Raw genomic sequence first — 22,702 nt, forward strand, 5'->3', positions numbered from 1 at the left:
TCATCCAGCCGAGTATAAATAGTGTCACGAGCTATTTAAAAGTAACAAAATAGATTATAGACTGGTCACCTTTGGATTCAGATTTCTGTGATGAATTGAACACCACGTTAAAAATATAACGTGGTAATGTTTAATTCCCATAACTCTAGGGTTATATTCTTTAGCTAAAAATAAAAAAAAAGCTAAGCAACTTATATTCTGAAATGCATATTATGTGTGTTATAATTTTGTTTTAATGTAGATTGTTTCTCGATAGTTTCTCGTGTGCCAATTCCTTATTTATGCGATGTTGTCAAACATACCTACGCTTACAAATTTTGATGTGTGCGTTGGATCGGTCTGATATCAGATGTACAACAATTATACTAAGATTCTGAATCCAAACATAATTTGACTACGAATTTTATGTTCGCACTTAACAATGGGCACTTATATACACACTACCGAAACTTCAATTAAGAAGATAGACGTCAGCTGGAGTGGGCGTAACAAACATAATCTCAATTTCGTTTGGTCAACATTTTTCATATAAAGCATGAATTGGATGTATTTGATATGTGATCTTTCATTAAGAGGAAAAAATAGTGGTCATTTTTCCATACAAACGTTTACGACTCTTTTCTCCTTGGTCTGTAATCCTATATCGAAATTATTTTCAAGTAAGATCAGTAGATATATGAACATTATCTGAGTCTCTCTCTTCTGCTTATTGTTTTTGTATGTGCTAGAGTAATTCAAAAGCTGCTTAAACGGCTCATGTAGGCCGCAAACAAAGGCCTAATATAAAAATCCGACAACAATAAGCGAACAAATCAAACCAATACATTACCAAACCGACACAGAATATTTCCTTGCCATTTAATTTCCAAAATTTTATTACAATTGGTTAATTTTTGGAGGAAGAAAATGCCGAGAACGAAACTCTGATTGTTGAGTTTTTAACTCACGATTTTTAGTTGGAGCTGCATTTACTTATATTGTACTGATGATTGCCTCGTCCACGTTAGCGCGACGGTATGTTGATTTAGAGCTCTTAAATTTGAATGAGGCATCAGCTTTTGCTTCAGCTTAATAACGTCACAAACTAAGATATTATCATCGTCATCATTAGATGGGTTGCATTTCTCCATAGTGCGGGTTTTAATGATCTTTCTTCCACATACACTGGGGTTTCTTAAATAATCAATCTAAAAGTAGCTAGTGAAATTACTGGTCAAATCAGACTTGACATCGTATGTCTCAAGGTGACGAGCGCAGTTGTAGTGCCGCTCAGTATTTTTGGTTTTTTCAATAATCCTGAGAGGCACTGAATTGTAACGGACAGGGTGTATCAATTACCATCAGCTGATCGTCCTGCTCGTCTCGTCCCATATTTTCATAAAAAATCCATAATTATTCTTATTATTATATTATCCAAAATTAGCTCCAATAGGCGACTAAAAAAAATGGGCGGCAGTGATCGCTTACCATCACCACTGACAGCATGCATCAGGGGATATTTACAAATATGGCTAACATAAAACTTACATACATGTCTCGATTCGTACTTTTCTCGTTTTAAAAGTTGTATTACTTATTAGTAATTTTTCTGTATCTTCGTAGGACATATTTTGAAGTGCTTCATGAAGAGACTTCTTACAATTAATATAAGTAGGGGGATAGATGTTTGCTATTGAGTTTAGTTTATTGTAAAGAAACGGTCCTAGGAATAAATAAAACTTTGATGTAAAAACAAAGTTTAGTTTTGTTTTTTGACGTCAAACAATATCTTTGTGTCTATACTGTGTTATTAATAGTGGTGTATATTATATATGTGTGGTCGTTTACTAATGTTATGTCTTGGAAATGTCATTTGCACGTGCAGCAAGTGTAAGCACAATATTGTATTTCAAAACTAAGATGGCTGACAAAGGCAGCGCAGGCGCAGGTAGGAATTCAAAACAAAATATCATTTACCTGGAGCACGTCCTACACTGTTTATGAAACTCGCTGTCGACTCAATTTGTTGCATATTTCGGGCTCTTGTAGTGCTAATAAATTATTTTTTCACACTTCATAACCATTTTTAAGTTTAGTTTTAGGTTTCGGTGCTTCAAAAGGACAAAACGAAACCCTTATATTATTACTTTGTTGTCCATCCGTCCATATACGCAAGTCTACAATCTTGAAGCTGTGAATAAATTTAACATCCTAATTAAGTAAGGATAAAACCGTTCATGTCGCAAAAAACGTGGATCTAGCGTAGAACCTTAGATTACTTATGCGTCTAGATAGAGCCTATTGCAGTTAGACAGAAACAGGCCAGGAATATTAGTTTAGTGTGCGTGACAAGCTGCGTCTTACACTCGCGATTTGTATGACAACTTGTGTTAGTGTGCGTGAATTGCTACAAATAGAGGCTAGTTCTAAAGTAATTTTTTTTCTATGTTTTCACAGCTTTCATAGTTTATCTAGACGTATAAATGATCTATTCCTAGAATTATGAAATTTGACAAGTAATACCGTCTCAGATAGAGATAAATTACTGCCTTCTACTGTCAGTAATTAGCTGTCAATAATCTGAAGCTGTCACAATATACCCGATAAGTCATTCTTATCGCCTTATATTCGGACGCGAGAATTGCAATTTCCATACAAACTTCTATTGCTGGTAAGCTATACGTCCTCCCATTAACAGACAGTGTGTACGGATAAGGTGAATTACCGTCGATAATTTTATTGGGACTGAAGAGCCAACGATAGTTACGATTTTTATCTCAAGTAAGAGACTGAATATTGGGAACGGCCGTTACACTACAAGTATGAGCAAGGAACGGCGGTCCAAATTATGAATTAAGTTATGTCATGTGTTAAACAGATTTTTAATTATTTTTAATATAAACCCTTTTCCCATTTTTTTATTAGCTTCATCTGTATATGCCTGTTTGTTTGTAACCAACTCACTTGGGCTCGATTTTGACCCACTTTAAACGGCCAGATTTCGTTCAAACTTCGTAAATTTGTCGAGGACCGATGACAATATTAATTTGATTCCTTTTTTCAATTTGCAAAATAAGATTTTTTGTTCATTTATATAATTTTCATCTATCATCAACAACGGGGGAATTGATATTAATTTTAAAATAAATTTTCTTTTTTTAAGTTCGGTTTTAGCTAATAAATAGCGTGATGTTTAGTTTTCTTTAGAAAATTTAACTTTTTATAGAAACTGTCATAATCATAATGTTAACAGCAGGAACAAATATAAACTTATTATGCCTACTACTCGGCTAAATCGAGTTAGTAAGGCTTTTATGGAGCGATGTATTATGCTTTTATAACATGATCCCAGAAAATGTTTAATACAAATGTAATACGAAATTCGAACGAAGTGTTTGAAACCGTTTATGGGTGAACGTTATTTTCTTAATGATACCACAGATTGTGAATGGAGCGACAGCCCTTAGGCTATTAAAATAAGTTTTACTGTACGATATTACATTGTAAGCATATTTTAAAAAAATTAAAAGAAGAATATATTATGAGACTTAACATTTTATGTCTCAAGGTGACGAGCGCAATTGTAGTGCTGCTCAGAACTTTTGGGTTTTTCAAGAATCCTTAGCGGCACTGCATTGTAATGGATAGGGCGTATCAATTACCATTAGCTGAACATCCTGCTCGGTTCGTCCCTAATTGTCATAAAAAAAGGCGCTGAGATTGTTGCGCCCGTTCTTCTCAGGTCTTGAGGCATACTTTTTCGAATGGGTAGTTTTTGATTTATTAGTGAAACCTTATCTTATTTTGAACTTAAAATATTTGAATTGGAACAAAAAGTATTGCTGTTGCTGTAATTTATAACAAAAATAATAAAAATCTATGGCGAAAATTAAAATAAATTCTTGCAGCCTATTTCGATGACCGATATCAAAGATAATGTGTGTTAGTAAATATCAGATTACGATATTATCAAAGCAAATGTTACACAATGATAACATATATTATCTTTTAATTGAGGTTACTACAGCACTAATTTTTTTTTATCTACAAAGGGCTAGACTTTTTTAATGCTCCGAATAACTAGAAAATTAAAATAAAAAATTAGGATATCATCCCCACCATCTGGGTGTGTGGCGGTCCTCCACAGTGCGGTTTTCAAGAAACTTTCTTCAACGTACTACAAAGCTGTCGAGTGAGCTTCCTTGTGCGGTATTTACGATACGACATGGGTACCTTCAAAGAACGCATGTACACCTTCCTTAAAGACGGGCAACGCTCCTGTGATTCCGCTGGTGTTGCAAAAGAAGGTGGGCGGCGGTGATCACTTATCACCAGGTGACCCGTTGGCTCGTTTGTCCTCCTTTTCCATAAAAAAACTAGTTGTGCCATATTTTTCATTTCATGAGAACAAGATTGTAATGAGATTTTGCAGAGGTGAGGTTGGTTGAATATCAGGGAGATCAGTCTTTGAGAAGAAGACACCTCGGCGAGATTGAAGGAATAGAAGATTCTGTATTTAAAAGTTTATTGCAAAAATAATTACTTAATTATTAGAAACCACAATTTATAAATTAAACACTATTTCTCAGAGCTTGAATTAGAATTTTCGTTTAGATTTTTTTTTAATTCGCGATCAGATCGTCAATTTTTTCCACGTACTCAAAAGAATCAATAATAAGATAGCTGTGTAAATGAGATATTTTTATCTTTACCAATATTTATCAATGATGCGGTATTCGAAGGGTGCGTCACCGCTAAGCCAACCCGTTTGATAGCGACATCATTCATGGTTCTGGATTATGTCCAAAACTCGCGTCGGATTACGAATTGTCCATTATTTTTCAACATAATATCATAACCGCATTAGTAAAAATTCCAATATTGTTTTAAATGTAATGAATAGTTTTGAAAATATAATGAATAGACATTGGCTGTTAAAATTAAAGTGTTCAAATAAATGTATTTAATGTGTTACTAATAACACATACATATAATACATTTATTTAGTAAAATCTTATTCTAGGGTTAGCCCTAGAATAAGATTTTACTAACATTATTACTCTCGAGGAGACAATCGTAAAAACCCATGACTATGAAACAATTACGTTCCGCTTCAAAACACTAACCTTGACTACAAACTCACTCTCCATTTCTCTCCCACGGGCTCGTCAGTATTCGCTCGTCACCCTCTACCGAGCACCCCGTGTAAATACATTAAATATAAATAAGTCAGCCATTGCTACACATACATACTCACTTTCCGACAAACCGCTTCCGTTCCCAGCAATGAAAGTGGTCATACTTGTATCTGTGGTTGTACTCGTAATTTGGTCATGTATCAACTACTAGTCGTATTACAATATATGTATACTTTATGTTTATTCTTTCGGTATCAGATCGATCACTCATATCGATAAGTTGTCCGTTTGAGAAATCAAGTCATGTGTAAATATTAATTTAAAAAAGTCCAGCCAACGAGATTAAATTTCAAGTTTTTGCATACTAAATGCGAAAATACTTTTCCCCCCATCCAATTATTATAATATTTCAAATATCAGATAAAGTTGTGGATACAAAGCACTGACCTCTACTATATACCACTGGACTTGCGGCTGTCAAAGTGCTTTTGTGCCTGTTTGATACTTGCCATTTTGGCGCTGTTGGTCATGTAGCGAGAGTCTGTGGTACTAAAACTAGTGATGACAACCTAGTGGACAACATAGATGATGGGAAACTATTTACAAAAAATAATGTGTTCGTTATTACGTTGATTCTTGAAGTATAAATAACACGGACAATGAATAAAATTAATTCAAAATGTAAAAATACTTCAGAGTATTGTACGTTCCTTCGCAGCCAATTGTATTATACGTCAAAATTAGTTCTCTGGACGCTCGCGAGTGGCGCTTCAAATAGGCAAAAAAAATTTATTGTCAAACATATGAAACAGTCTGTCCAGTGGTATATTCATAGAGGTCAGTGATACAAAGCGATGTATGTACTTACCATGCTTTGATTTTGAGTTTCCTGATAATTCGACGATCTTTCAAGCGTCAAGTAGTTTTCAGACTATTATTAAAATAGCATATAGTTCATAACGCAACAATATCGAGCACCATACATTATTATGGACAGGTTACCACTTCACTGTACGATATATTACTAATAAAATTGGGCTTGTGCGGAGTTCATGTTGTGCTATAACGTGAGCAATCCTCTTCCTCCTTCTTCCATCTTAAAAAAGTTTGAAATCACCACGTTCTCCTCTGTCCTTTATATTTGCTATCCATGGTCTGACATATTTCTTCTTTCGTAACATTAATCACATGATAACGTTAAATTCCGCATTGTCATCATCGCTTTGCTTTCAAGACTATCCAGTATAATATCCATTGTGTAGATCGTGTGCACACTCTTCAAAGATAGCGATTAATTGATCTTGCCATATACTATAAATACTTACGATTATATCGCGGAATGTGAACGCCATGCTATATAGTATAGCATTAGGTCCTTATTTGCTATTCTATATATCACAATAGTATAGCGTTGTCTGAAAAGAGCTTAGTGATCAAGGAGCGAAAGTCGACCCATTACTATATTATTATTAATGTTCAAACCTATAGTAGTGTTAAAGTAGTGCTGTGTCACGAATGTCTCAGTGAAATTCATTTAAAATATTGAAAAATGAAAGTTTATTAAACTGTGTCTATGTCGTAATCCGGAACATTTTGGTACCTCCATACTTGTTGATTTCACTTCATATTGTATCTGGTTCACATTGAATCAACCAGTCTAGCTGCCTTTTTTGTAATATTCATTGACTATGCCAACTTATTTACATATGAGTATTGAGCTGAATGACTTTATCAATGATAATTGCATTAGTATTCCTAACATAAACATTTTTAACTGCTGGCAAACTTAATTTAACCCAAAATCGTCTTGGATGTATAAATCAAAAACATCACAATCGTTAATCCACATTATGTTTATAAAATTCAAATTTCAAAAATATCACTTATTGAAAACAAATCAATCAAAAGAAAAATTATGTAAGTCAAATTAACCATCAATTCGAAAAGGTATGCCTCAGACTTGAGAAGAACGGGAGCAAGCAACTCAGCGGGCTTCTTTTTTTTTTGTTATAAAAATATGGTTACAATAAAGATTATTATTTAAAACGTGACGCCGTCGCTCCATGCCCAATCTGTTGTATATAGTGCGTTATTTATTTATGTTATAGTAACCTTTACCACTCAAATGTTTTTACCAATTCTTTTGAATTCTGTAATACATTTGTATTAAACATATTCTGCGATCCTATTGTAAAAGTTTATACAACGCCCAAGAACGTCATTGACAAATCCCCACAAACGACTTACTAACTAGACTTAGCCGAGTAGTTGGCATTAAAGAAAATTTTCTTCATGGCCTAAATGTCATTCACGCACGGTTACGCAGACTGCGCAGTTGATAATTTTTCTCCTAAAAGCCGGAAAAAAATGCAACTTAGAACAAATGTCAGTTCACCAATGGCACCGTCATAAGTTTCAAAGAACGTCGTTTGTTCTTCAAAATCAGCTCATGGAAAGCTTACATTTCCCACGAACTGTTGTGCACACGGGACACAACCAACCCACAATTATTGTGATATGACCCTAGTTTCTAGTTCACTGTAGCCATGTTTAATTAATTACTTAACAATTAATCATCGGAGTAAATAATAAATAGAGTGTTTAATTTAAATACATTAATAAGTTTAACGTTTTTATTTTTGAGCTATTCGACGCTGCAAAAATAATACTAAGAGTAACTGACAATCTGAATGTATTCTCGTAGATACATCTAATTTATTTCTTTGGGCACATAGCTCGGCGAACAGATGGCCGTTGGGGCAGTAATGTCCTCGAATGGCGACCACGTACCGGAAGGCGTAGTGTTGGTAGACCAACAACCAACCAACAAGATGGACCGACGATCTGGTCAAGATCGCCGGAATACGCGATGAGGGCATCGCAGGACCGATCGTCATGGCGATATTTGGGGGAGGCCTTTGTCCAGCAGTGAACGTCTTCCGGCTGAAATGATATCTAATTTTTTTGACATATTCATATGTATATATTCGTATGATCTTAAAGTTTTACTTTAAAACTTTACCTTTTAACTTTAAAAGTTAGTATATCCCTACTCTGTGAATTTACAAGAACCTATCAATAAATAGTGAGAATAAGATGTAAACCCTTTGGAACCAGAAAAGTAAATACTGTACGGTAAATTTGAAATATTGATTAAATTAAAATATAATAATAATTAGAATATCTTTTGTATTTTAGAAATGTAAGAATAATGTTTTCAGTTTGTCAATGTCGATAACTGCTAAAATTGAATTGCTTGTGGTTATTAAATATCGGTGCATACGAAGTGCGCAAAGAGTTAGTCAAGATTCATTGGATACTTTAGGCGCAAGTGCTATAGCTTATTCCACACGTTAGTGCGATGAAGCTAAACGTGTAAGAACATTCACCAAAGATGACCTTTTCACGGCTCCAACCACAGAACAGAAAAAACTAGAACAACAAATAGTCGTAGCAAGTGGTTTAAAAAGCAGAAAAAATTGTTTAGCAGATCTTCGTATCACAGTACCTTTTGTTGCCGAAGAAATAAGAATTTCGACTGGGAGTGCGCATATTATACGAAGTGCTAACGGTTAAAAAAATATTTACCGCACGCTGCGATTCCTAAATGCTTATAAATAAAAATATTAATACAAACAAACGAGACTAATAATTTCTCGAGTTTCTTTGGAACTGTTACATCAAGATCCTGAAGATCTCTTTGTTCTTTGGAAATGAAAATAACTGGAAGAGACCATCATCTCCAACTCTTAATCAATTTAAGGTCAGTTGTTTGGATTGTAAGATACTGAGCTGTTCTAGGATAGAATAGGGGTGGTCATAGTTGAATATCTCTACCTTAGGGCTTCTGTTCCTGGCTCTTTATCTGTAGAACAAATAATAAACTGCGCAACGAAATTCGTCAAGATAATAACCCGGCTTATAGTACCGCTTTTGCTATATATAGGTGCAATTCACCCAGTCCCGGTCCAGTTACTATTTCTAAGGTTCAATAAAGTGAGGCCGTATTCACTACAGTACAGGAACATTGAGGTAGGTGTGCACAATGGATAGTTTTTTAAGAAAGGAATTTTAAGTCTAGAATAAAGATATTCCAAGTAAAAAGGCAACTTCATCGAAAAATAAAATTATATTATCACTTTTTATTAAACGCCCTACGTAGGTACTTTGGTAAATTTTTTTGTTTTTACGTCTTTATGCAGTTTTCGTCATGCTTTTGATGATTTCGCAAATAATGTCAATTCATAATCTTTCATAATATAAATATCAACTTTATGTGAGGATATTTCACATTTACTTAGTTTTCAGGAAATCTTTATACTTAATTTAAATTTTTTATCGTTTTTATTTTAAATTTCGATAGACCAAAGCAGATTAATTTTTGAATATACAACTAACTCATTTTAGTACTACAAAAAGTTTTTGAGGTATGAACTTATGAAGTTATTATTAATATCCATACATAAGTTTACGTGTTAGACACATTTTCTTGTAACATTAGATGAAGCACAAGAGTGTTGTTAACCTTATGTAGCATCGAATAAACGTAAATGACTTCGAAAAACGAAAACACATTGGTACGAGGCGGGTGAGAATTGAATCGAAGAATCCGTGATGATAGTCTATGATTTTATGCATTGCGCCATTGGACTTTTTTTATTAACATTATTACATCGCTTGATTTGGGAAATCTATCAATTTCCAATGAGCATGTAATAAAATGTCATAATTATAATTTGAACGTATTTCCTCCATTCACTATTGGGTATACCACACCATACAAGGGAAAGGCGTGAGTCAGCAAATGTCATTAGACTTACAGTGTTGCCAGGGTTTTAGAAAACAGCATGCGCTGATATCATATGGAATTTGAAACCTCCTCGCATACCATTATGTCATTCATCCTAACTTGGTGGTACATTGGTTCATGCGAAAACGCGTCATTGGTATACGCGACATAATTAAGATGTCCACAAGTCATGTTTACCAGTGGGAGGCTCCTTTGCACAGGAAGCCGGCTAGATTATGGGTACCACAACGGCGCCTATTTCTGCAGTAATGTGTAAACATTACTGTGTTTCGGTCTGAAGGGCGCCGAAGCTAGTGAAAGTACTGGGCAAATGAGACTTAACATCTTATGTCTCAAGGTGACGAGCGCAATTGTAGTGCCGCTCAGAATTTTTGGGTTTTCAAGAATCCTGAGCGGCACTGCGTTGTACTGTGTAGGGCGTATCAATTACCATCAGCTGAGCGTCCTGCTCGTCTCGTCCATAATTTTCATAAAAAAAATGTTGTCATAATCGAATCACCTTATAAACTTATCACGTGTATTTAAAAAAAAACTTTGGTATCTTGGAACGCCCTGCAGATACGAAATATCTCAATAAATATTCAAATTTCATAATATAATATTATATAGTAAACGAATAACCAAAAGAAATGTGGAGTCATCTAGTGTTACTTCTGTTGATTGTGTTCTATTAACGGATCTAAGACTGTATGTACATACAAAATTTACATACACAAATACAAAAACAGCAAATGTAAAAATCTAGCGTGACATTAAAGGCATGACAAAGGCATAAAGGGCATTTATTTTCTCAAAATTCCTTTAGATGATGATATTCTTTTTGATGTCATTTCTAACGTACTACATACTACTACCGCTTCGGAAACAAATGGCGTTCTGAGAGAGAAGAAGCGGCGCAAGAAACTCTCCCAGCATTTTTTTTGCGCTCTTTTTAATCAAATATACAATATTGTACTGTCTTTGCTATTTCTATAAAATAATTAAAATCTAGTCCCAGGCTGTCCGATCACTTACATATTCAGCTGTGGAGTAGTAGGATTTACGACTGAGCCATTTTTTTATGAAATATTGAAATTTATTTATAGATAATGCCTGAACAGTGGCTGGGAGTTTGTTATAAAAGTGTATACATTTTCACTTAAAGCTATCAGCCAGTTACAAGCAATCCCTTATTTCTAGTGCTATAATAATGAAAATCACTATTAAGAGCAAAAAGGTGACGATTTTTGTGAACGTATATTAAATTTCCATAAATGTACTGACAATGAACAGTAATTATATTTATCACAATACATACAAATACAGACAAACACACAAAAATTCACTAAAGTCCTTTTTTTCAGTATCGTTTGTAGAAGACATTCTTCAAAAAATATTCCAGGTATTCAACTTATAGTTACTTTGTTACGATTGTATTATATTAAAATTATCTGACTAACCTTAATTTCCTAAATCACCATACTAAAAAAATATCAGCTAAACGAAATAAATTATGCATCTTATGTATGTACTTTCATAGCTACTGTAAGTGTATTTTATGTTGGATAGTTCAGGGTACGAGGGGATTACTGAGTAAAGTAGCTGTATATGGCTTCGAGATTAAAAAATAAAGCTATTAAAATGTAACGTCCATTCTACCTAATTAACTATATTATGTACAGTTTCTGGAAGATTTTATGTGTGAACAATCTAATTGCTTTTTTTACACCATTTAGGACGGAGTTCTCTAGCATTCAGTATAAATGTCGTGCGGCATTACTTTATAATAAAACAAAATAACAGTTACATATTTATAATAGAAACGCCCATGAATGTAAAACTGCATTGATCGTCTGGATACTACCACTAAATTATGATAATACTGAGTTGCTCTTACGACACTTACGCTAAAACACACACACAAACACACACACGTTTTATGGCACAAGTATTCTTTAAATGCTTAAAAGGAGGTTCTTGCCACTATTTGTTATGGAGACTATGTTAAAACGAATAAAGAATTTTTATTTATTTATTTAATTTAATCCTATGATCTTACACCGAAAGCTTTTATATTATATTATTTATTATATTAAATATTTGTTAACGCTACCTTTTTTATGCTGACTGTACTATGTCTATTGATATTCTCGTGACAATGGTGATGAGATGAGATATCAGATAGGAACGTAGCTACAATATATTCATTACTTTGAAAAAACAGGTCAAGCATCTAGTAGGTAACCGGGTAGTTAAGAATTGGAGCATAATCTTGTACAACAGCAGCTTTAGTAATAATGCTTAGTATAACGATAAATCTGAAAACAAAATTTTAAGAACGATGCGGGACTCGAACCCGCCGAGTAGCGATAACTTTGCCTTATTATTGTGCTACCAGAACTGTAATATCATCATCAGCATCACCTGGAAGACTTACTGCTGGACAGAGGCCTCCCTTAAAGATCTCAACGACATCCAACGTATTCCAGTGATATTGACTAGATCGTCGGTCCATCTGGTGGGGGCCTACCTGCATCTTCCGGTACGTGATCGCCATTCGAGGACTTTACTGCTCCACCGGCCATCTGTCCGTCGAGTTATGTACCCTGCCCACTGCCAATTAACTGTTTTATATATTATTATGTACAAATTGCAACACTATTTTGGTGCAATATAGAAATTGCATGCATTAATTGAAAGGAGCGTTCCTTTCTTTAATTACGTTTTTCAATATAACTCTCTGAAAACGATACCATGATCAATCAATCACGGTTTTCGAGAAACCCATAACTACAGCATATACTTTTGATTGATTGAATTACTAGTGGAAGGCTCTTTAGCACAGGATGCTGGCTGGATATGGGTACATCGGCGCCTGTTTCAGCCTTGAAGCAGTAATGTGTAAACATTACTGTGTTTCGGTCTCAAGGGCGCCGTATCTAGTGAAATTACTAGGCAAATGAGACTTATCATCTTATGTCTCAAGGTACCGAGCGCAATTGTAGAGTCGTTAAGAATTTTTCGGTCTCTCAAGAATCCCGAGGGGCACTGCATTGTAATGGGCAGGGCGTATCAATTACCATCAGCTGAACGTCCTGCTCGTCTTGTCCCTTACTGTAATAAAAAAAAACAATATGTGTTTATAAATAAACTTCATTCTTGAAAAATTAAATGGCTTTCTTTTTACTATCGCACATAATCTTGTTTAAGGATCAACTTGTACTTACTACGACTTGCTGAAGGCTTAAAGTATTTCATGCTATGATAAATATATAAATAAGTTAATGAATTAACAAGTAGGTAATTATTGCCATACTGTAGATAATGCTGGTAACTTTAACTTAATTAGACTGGTTTTTAATCTATGTAGAGTCAATTAAAGTGGAATGTCTGTCTGTGTGTGAAAGATATTTAAAAAAATATATTCTGGGGGTAGTTTTACTTTTGTTTTTTAATAACTGATTTTGACATACCAGTGGGAGGCTCTTTTGCACAGGATGTCGGGTAGATTATGGGTACCACAACGGTGCCTATTTCTGCCGTGAAGCAGTAATGTGTAAGCATTACTGTGCTTCGGTCTGAAGGGCGCCGTAGCTAGTGAAATTCCTGGGCAAATGAGACTTAATCTTATGTTACAAGGTGACGAGCGCAGTTTAGATTGAAAAAAAAAACGGTGTAAGGCTATAAATAAAACTTTTATCAAGGTGAGGCTAATAATTCGAACCACTTCTTCTCATTATTAAACAGTTTCAGACTGCATCATAGATAGATCACTAAAATATTAATTATCATAGTCATCACACATCATCAAAATAATCAATAGAGTGCACTGCACTCTTGCGTCAAAAATATGTTATCTAAGTCAAAGTCAAAGTTCTTTATTTGCCAGAAACATTCACAAGTAGAATTGATACAAATTTCAGAGCAGGCACATATTTTGTCTTGACAGACATGCAAATATTTTTGTGGTGTCACTTCACAATATTATAATTACTGCTCCATTTAATTTGACCAACGTAAAACCTACTAAAAGACCTTACATACACAATAATAATAATAAATGAAATGCTAAGAGATAATGTAATAAAAATAATCACAACAAAATATGATATTATTGATAAAAATAGTATTGGTTCCAGTTACCACTTCGTTTGATAATATCGTTTATTGAGTAAAAACAATATTTTTATAATAGTGTTAATAATTTAAATTTAAATCTATTTAACACTATCTCTTCTCTTACTCACGATTTTGTTTAGTACAGAACTTAAAATGAGGGAAATTTAAAACAAGTTCTCTAAACAGTGTAATCTAGTGACTCGGACGACAAAGTTAGAACAATAATTATTTTTGTAAGTACATACGAGGTCTTATTACTCCGTCAGTCTCGATTTGCGTAGCCCGTTCACATAGAAGTTGATAGGAGCGACACTAGATGGCGTTGATACCAAGATTGAACAAAATGTATATTGTATACCACAAAACACCTTTTTAACTATGAATTTATTCAGAAATTTATTAGATTGCTTAAATTAATAACAGTTAATTGATATATTTTGTCGACTAACACGAAAATTTTAAAACGGCGTATATTTTCGTATTTTAAAAATGACGTATCGTATCTTATAAAAACTACCTTCCCCTTCCTGTATTTCAAAATGGTAGTGATTCAAATCAGGTTTCCCCATAATAATGTGATGTTCCGATGGATGCCTTTGATACGCTTCGCTGCTTTTTTTACGCCATTGACCCTTACTTTATCCTGTTCCTGTGTTTTTGTTTCCTTGCCTTATTTTATCCTCATTGTGTAGAATTATTACGATTTTAGTTAACTACCAAACTAAATCGAACTCATCGCTGTTCACTAAATACAGGTATCTTAAATCAGAATTGTATTCATTTTAATGTTTACTACGATTGTATCGAGGGTTGCTAACTTTTATTAGAAGAAATGGAGTATATCTGATTTCAAAGGAGGTAAAGAGTACTGACTTCCAAAAAAGAGTATCATTTAGTTTTATATTTTTAAATATCATCTATACATACATAATAAATAAAATTTGAGTATCTGTTTGTAATATTGAAATAACCGTACTACATATATATGAATATATATACGGTACATACACCAAAATAACATTTTTTTACCATTTTTGTCTGTCTGTCTGTCTGTTTGTCCCCCTGAAATCGTGATCTGGAAAGGTCATGAAATATCGGGTTATATAAAAAAATTAACGCAAAATCTAATGTAAAAACAATTACACGCGTTTTAATACTTTAAAAAGTGTTTTGTTTAAATTTGTAACACTCGCGTTAATCAAAGAAAATATTAAAGACATTAATTTCAAAATATGATGATAGTAATAACCAATAACCGTTTTTATAATTGTATGACAAAAAATACAATAAGCTTTGAGCACTGACCTCTACTATATACCACTGGACTGGCGGCTGTCAACGTGCTTTTGTGCCTGTTTGATGCTCGCCATTTAGGCGCTGTTGGCCATGTAACGAGAGTCTGCAGTACTAAAACCTTTGATGACAAACTCAGCTAAACAAGCATCAATAGGAAAACTATTTACAAAAAAAAATGTGTACTTTATTACGTTCGTTCCTGAAGTATAAATAACACAGAAAATTACCGATATTAATTCAAAATGTAAAAATATTTCAGAGTATTGTACGCTTCGCTCGCAGACATTTGTTTTATACGTCAAAAGTAGTTCTCTGGACGCTCGCGAGTGGCGCTTCAAATAGGCACAAAAAATATGCAGTCAAACATATTGAACAGCCTGTAAAGTGGTATTGATACAGGTAGGTAGGCAGTAGCTATGAGATAGAAAGAGTCAAATAGCGCTCGATATAGAAGGGAAGTTCGACTTTTACATTTTATAGTAAATTAGGTGACCCGACAGACGTTGTTCTGTATATAATAAATTAAGTAGTGTTTTTTATGAATTTGTCAATTATATTTAATAATATCAAGAATTATTTCGTAAAGTATGCACCCTGTTGTTATAATGAAATTGTTATACAGCAGACCTGTTAAAGCGTACGTCAATAAATTCTCTCATAGAAAATATGTCCATACAAAATAAATAATAATAAATATAATAGTAAAAATAATTATGGGTCCCAAATCGAAATAAAAACTATCCTATCTCCTCAAGTTTGACTAAGCTGCACTCCATGAAGTAACTCCTATTAAAATCCATTCATTAGTTTAGGAGTTCACTGGGAATACAAATAAGGACGCCAGATTTTTATATATTAACCCCCTTATTCATAATGGTCCGCTAACTTAAAACAAGCGCTAAGGAGTGTTTTCCCTACAATTTCTTCCCCCAAAACATAACCCAAGGTAATTAAATTTTGGATTACCGAATGGGATTCAATATATTGTCTCGGACTAATTTTTCTGCTCTTTATTCCTGGATTTTTATACTAGTCTTCTTTTTGCGGCTTATTTGGTTAAGCTGTTTCAAATACTGTCTTAATTAGGTAATTTAAATCATAATACATAATATATCCCTAGGTTCTATTTATAGGTTGCGTTCAAGCGATCTGATACATATTGACATAATATATAATACGATACGACATGGGTACCTTCAAAAAAAGCGCGTACACCTTCCTTAAAGGCCGGCAACGCTCCTGTAATTCCTCTGGTGTTACAAGAGAATATAGAGAGATAGAGACCCGTACGCTCGTTGGTCATCTGTTTCCATAAAAAAAAATATTGCCTTTATTTGACCGATTCCAAATTTGCATAGAGGTGGTCCGCATATATTATGAGGAGTACTTCGTATTGATTCCAGCAGCCGAATTCCACCACCGGGCATCAAGTCAAAACGAGAAATTTCACCCGCAAAATTTGGACGTCTGGCATTCAACAACCGCGCGTTTTGGAAGAAACTTTTTGCCTCGTACAGCAACTTTATGCAATCAATTACCTACCAGCTGCAGCTTTCCCTAACCGATACGACTTAGGGACCTTTAAGTATGGAGCCTACTGCCGACTTAAAGTCCTGCTACGCATATTGATTCCTGGTTATGCGTCCTTTATCCATGGGCAGTTTACCTCATCACGTGAGTTTCTTGCTGTTGGCGAAAAAAATCCATAAAGCGAAAGATAAACAGTGTGTCTGGCTAAGGAAGATGTTTCGTTAGCCTTTGTTCCTTATAATGTTTTTTTATGAAAATAAGGGACGGGACGAGCAGGACGATTAGCTGATGGTAATTGATACGCCCTGCCCATTACAATGCAGTACCGCTCAGGATTCTTGAAAAACCCCAATAATTTTGAGCGGCACTACAACTACGCTCGTCGCCTTGAGACATAAGATGTTAAGTCTCATTTGCCCAGTAATTTCACTAGCTACGGCGCCCTTCTGACCTTCACGACAGTAATAGGCCCGTTGTGCTACCCATAATCTAGCCGGCATCCTGTGCAAAGGAGCCTCCCACTGGTAAAAATATGTGAACAAGGCTTTAGTAATAGCAGTGTATGGAGCGCTATGTAGCGCGGTATCACAGGTGATTCGGATTGTTTACACGACACACAATGGGTCGGTTACCTCGGCGAGGGGAGCCGGCACTCTCGACTAGCAGCCCTCCCCGCCTCGCCCTCCCCTTCGACGCAGACCTGCGCAGGCGCACAAAATGAAGCCAGTTGCTCTCCGCGCAGGCTTACGTTTGTTTACATCGCTAATTATTTCTGACATTATCTAATCTGTTGTGTTAAGGACATCGGTATTCGGTATTCAGTGAAGTGCTCGGACGTTACATATAGACGTGGCAATTTCAAGTCTAATTCAGTGTCGCCGTAATTGCGCAAGGCCTTCGAGCTATAAGTGTATTTCAAGTAACAAAAACATATATTATATTACAAACCTTTCTATAACTTGAAGCATAAAAGTTATTCTACAATTGTTATAACTAGGAAACAAAATGAAATGTAGAGTTCTATTCAGTTATTAAAAACTTAAAGTTATAAATAGTATTAAATTATATATTATATCGTAGTAACAGTAAACACTAAGTTAAACCTTGAGTGTGTTAATTATTTCAATTAAATAACATTTTTAAAGCAGGACAAAGCAGATAGGTATGTCTCGTTTATACTTTTGTTACTTGTGTTATTGAACTTTGTATAGTTATTTGCACTATTTAAACTGCATATGTACGCAGAGTGGCGTGTCTGAATTGTATGAATATGCTTATCTATGTTAATCAGGCTGATGTGATTTGCAAATGTCTCTTTTTGAGCGATTAACGAAACAACCACATTTGTTATTTGGATTTAATAACTGTTAGTTTATAATTGATTGATTTGTAGAGTTTGACTAGGGAGCGATACTGAGGTATTGTGATAGTGAATATAACATTGATCATGAGCAGCGCCTCGAAGAGCTATTTACTTAACTACTTCCACCAAATACCACCCTCGCATGACACGTCACAACTTTCGATACCATCCTCATCATGTGGATGTGTGGCGTGGAGAACCACAGTGCGGTTTTCAAGAAATTTTCTGTATATCCTAACTGTGGAAGGACAATTCTTGTCTATGTTTCCAGGGTAATACAAGGCCTAAAAGGCCGGAAACAGGTCGCAGGAGAACGTGGGCGGCGGTGATCACTTGATATCAGATGACCCTTACGTTAGTTTGCCCACCTTTCCTTCATCCAGCATGAGATGTTTTACCTCAAGTAAAGTAAACAGAATTCACTGAGTGAAGTTAGTACTGTTAAAAATCTCGACCTTGGAGTACATTCTAGAATCATATCAGGGTTGTATTGAAAAAGAAGCCTGGCCATGATTATCATGGAGTTAGCTTTTAGGATAAGGCTGTTTTGAGTAGAAGCCAGATATAGGCAAGAGCCGTGGCGATAAAGCTCCAATATCTCTACCTATTTCTTCACATGTGGTTTACTAATAGTATTGGTATCTTTACTTATTTTAACCTTTCGAAAGCCTGGTGTGGTCCAGAAGACCCCGGAGTAACAAAGCTACAATAATTCAGGGCTTAGGTATTACGAAACCATAATGATATACTTAAAAATACATAAATAAATAGAATATTCAGTAACAAAATCGATACATTTATTTATACATACCACAGTAATTATATAAAACGAAAAACATAAACTTTTCCTATAAACTTCTTTGTTTCGCATGGATATTATATATAACATTAACCTAATCAAATCGTTACTTCTCTGGTTTCTCATTAATCGCACGTTATAACTTATAGGTACATATAAGTTTTAACGCCTAAATCATAAAAAATTTGTACATTTCTTCATATAAAATTTGATACCTTGTATTGAACCATTCCTCGTAAACTACTTTGGCAAGTACCATAAAAATAGGCTTAAAAATCCCATATACGTATAGTCCTTTTTTTTTTTTTTTTTTTTTTTTTTTTTTTGTTTTTTTTTTTTTTTTTTTGTTTTTTTTTTTTTTTTTTTTTATGGAATAGGAGGACAAACGAGCGTACGGGTCACCTGGTGTTAAGTGATCACCGCCGCCCACACTCTCCTGCAACACCAGAGGAATCACAAGAGCGTTGCCGGCCTTTAAGGAAGGTGTACACGCTTTTCTTGAAGGTACCCATGTCGTATCGTCCCGGAAACACCGCACAAGGAAGCTCATTCCACAGCTTCGTGGTACGAGGAAGAAAGCTCCTTGAAAGCGCCACACATCCAGATGGTGGGGATGATATCGTAACTTGTGGCGTGTCGTGCGAAGGTGAAATTCGGCGGCAGGAATCAGGTTGAACAGCTCTTCGGAACACTCCCCGTGATAAATGCGGTAGAAGACACACAATGAAGCGACGTCTCTACGCAACGCCAAGTGATCCAGCCGTTCACAGAGTACTGGGTCCCCGACAATTCGAGCTGCTCTGCGTTGCACGCGGTCAAATGGATCGAGCTGATACTGGGGTGCGCCAGACCAGAGATGACAGCAATACTCCATGTGAGGCCGGACCTGCGCTTTGTAGAGCGCTAGAATGTTGGCCGGCTTGAAGTATTGCCGTGCTCTATTTATGACGCCCAGTTTCTTTGAAGCCAGTTTGGCTTTGCCCTCCAGATGGCCACGGAATTGGCAATTGCTCGAGATTTCGAGACCCAATATTCCGATACTAGGTGAGGCTTTAAGGGAAGTGTTCTCGAAGAGCGGTGATACGGCAAATGGGGTTTTTTTAGTGGTAAACGCGCAAACTTGAGTCTTCTGGGGGTTAAATTGGACAAGGTTCAACTTACCCCATTCCGCGACCTTCTCGAGAGAGGACTCGATAGAAGACACAAGTTTCTCCCGGCACTGGTCGACGTTTTCCCGAGAGAGACCTGCATGGCACGTGTATACGGCATCACCAGTGCTGTCGTCTGCATAGCAATGCATGTTGGCGGTGTCCAACATATCATTGATATGCAGAAGAAACAGCGTGGGAGATAGCACACAGCCTTGGGGCACTCCAGCGTTCACGGGCTTGGGATTCGAGCAATAACCGTCGATAACGACCTGTATGCTGCGCCCAGTGAGGAAGCTGGAGGTCCACTTGCATAAGCTCTCGGGAAACCCAAATGATGGAAGTTTTGCGAGGAGCGCCTTGTGCCATACACGATCAAAGGCCTTCGCTATATCCAGACCAACTGCCAGGCCTTCCCCCTTGGTTTCAATAGCCGCCGCCCATCTATGTGTTAGGTATACCAGAAGATCGCCAGTCGACCGACCATGGCGAAAGCCGTACTGCCGGTCGTTGATCAACTGGTGACCCTCAAGGTATACCAAGAGCTGGCGGTTAATTATGCTCTCCATGATTTTGGAGAGTAGGGAGGTAATAGCAATAGGCCTGTAATTTGCCGGATCCGAACTGTCTCCTTTTTTTGGGATCGGATGGACAAGGGCTGACTTCCATGAATCAGGGAAAAGCGTATAGTCCTGCGATGTTTGTTGCAAATATAATCTACCTGAGAGTCTGGTCGTGATCTTCTTCACTTTCATACTTATCGACAACCTTTGCTTTCTAATTTAACCGATTTTCCGAACAATAAGTATTTTATTTCGTCATTCTTAGCCGCTTGCTTATTATAATCAATAGTTAGCTACTGAATCAATAACAACGAAAGTCAAACTTTGGAATGAGCTGCTTTCCGCAGTACTTCTATGACGATATGACATTTTCAAAGAAGCGCTTAAACTTTTAAGCCGTAAGCCAGCGACTCTCTTGTGCTTCCTCTGGTGTTGCAGATGAGTGTGGGCGGTGGTGATCACTTAACAACAGATGACTCCTTTTCCGTAAAAATAACTATCAAAAAGCAAATATACTGCTTATTGATTGACAATTGAATGATTGAATTGAAAATTGTACAAATAAATCACTCTTTGTAAATTTTGAACTGAATCTCGATCATTTCTTATTTTGTGAAGTAATCCTTAATCCTATGCAAATGTGTAACAACAGTTATTCGTATTCTTAAGTTAATTTCAATGCAACTCCCACGGTTGTGACCAATCTTGACAGCCCCAGATACAACGCAGACTATTGTAGTTGATTGTGGCAAGAACGGTACGGGTCAAGGACCGATCTTTTGTCCGAGTTTTTAAGTTGTGTTTCTTGGGTGAAATTCCTAGCACCAACAAGAAAACATTGCATTTTTTAACATAGCATATTAACTGGTCGAACGGGCTGATGTTCTATTACCATACCATGACATTTGCCCCTTTCGTTTCAAGTCAAAATCAAATGAATTTTATTCAAATAGGCTAAAATTAATTCGCTTTTAAATCTTCCGCGCCATTGTTAATATTTAATATGAATTACTCAATCTACCATATGTTCTAAAATAGTAGAGCTCGTTAGAAGAATATACAAGAATGTCAACTCTTTTAAACGGCTTTCTTTAAGGCGCGGACTGACTAGGATTGTAAACGCTACAACTAACCCTACAATATTTGTGTTGATCATGTGGCTAAGCTGCAAATGGGCATTTATTTTACTGGTTTTCTTTTTTTTTATTCAAAATTTACATATTAAATTGAAAAATTGTTCGGTTTAAGTTTTAGAAAAGTACTAATTCTATTCAATTAGCGTCACCGTCGATAAGTTTATTGGGACAGAAATGTCAACGATAGTTACGATTTTTATCTCAAGTTGACCACAACCGGAGATAGACTGAATATTGGGAATGGCCGTTAGCCGAGTTTGATAAAACGCGAACTTGATTTTAGTATTGTACTGTCTTAACTTAGCTCAGCATAATTTCAGCTGTCAAATGACTATAAAAAAAATCAAAGGTTATGCTAAGCCTACACTCGGCTCAGTTTTACGTAAGTAAAGACTGAGCAAAGTCTAAGTACGCTATATACATCACAGCCTTTGCAACTTGGGCGTTGTGCATTCATATTATGTTCCTAATGCTAATATTATAAGTCCGTTATATGTGCGTTCACGTGTGTAACATATTGTGTGTTTAACACTCGAGTCACGACATCTCCTGCAACTCTTGTCTCCTTGAGACCCGTACTGGCTAAGTAGTTACTAATACTTGATTTGTAAATACTCTAACATGATAAGCCATTCGCTAATACTCTATACTCTCTACTTTCTAATGAATGCATTAAAAGTATTTTCAGCTTCAGCCTTACCACAGTCTAAGCTCGGCCTTACAAATAAACTTGGTATAAAGTTATAACTGATGATAAACAAAGAAAATGCAAAATGTTTGCAATATCGTTGACAACACTGTCAATACAATGATAATTGTGAAGTTTTCCGAATGACAAGCTG

General features: G+C 35.7%; 1 protein-coding gene across 3 annotated transcripts in view; it reads left to right on the forward strand.

Moving 5' to 3' along the window:
• The window catches only part of LOC126976464 (partitioning defective 3 homolog), a 92,050-nt gene that overhangs the window by 15,536 nt on the left and 53,812 nt on the right, over positions 1-22,702 (forward strand). For 2 of the 3 annotated variants that reach the window (XM_050824791.1, XM_050824792.1), the window contains exon 1: positions 17,596-17,770. The exons of the other annotated variant lie outside the window; for it this stretch is intronic. The gene's annotated coding sequence lies outside the window, so the exon portion shown is untranslated. Of the gene's footprint in view, positions 1-17,595; positions 17,771-22,702 lie in introns of those variants that run through there. 3 annotated transcript variants of the gene reach the window in all.

Source organism: Leptidea sinapis, chromosome 41, assembly GCF_905404315.1.
Source record: "Leptidea sinapis chromosome 41, ilLepSina1.1, whole genome shotgun sequence".
Classification (NCBI taxonomy): domain Eukaryota; kingdom Metazoa; phylum Arthropoda; class Insecta; order Lepidoptera; family Pieridae; genus Leptidea; species Leptidea sinapis.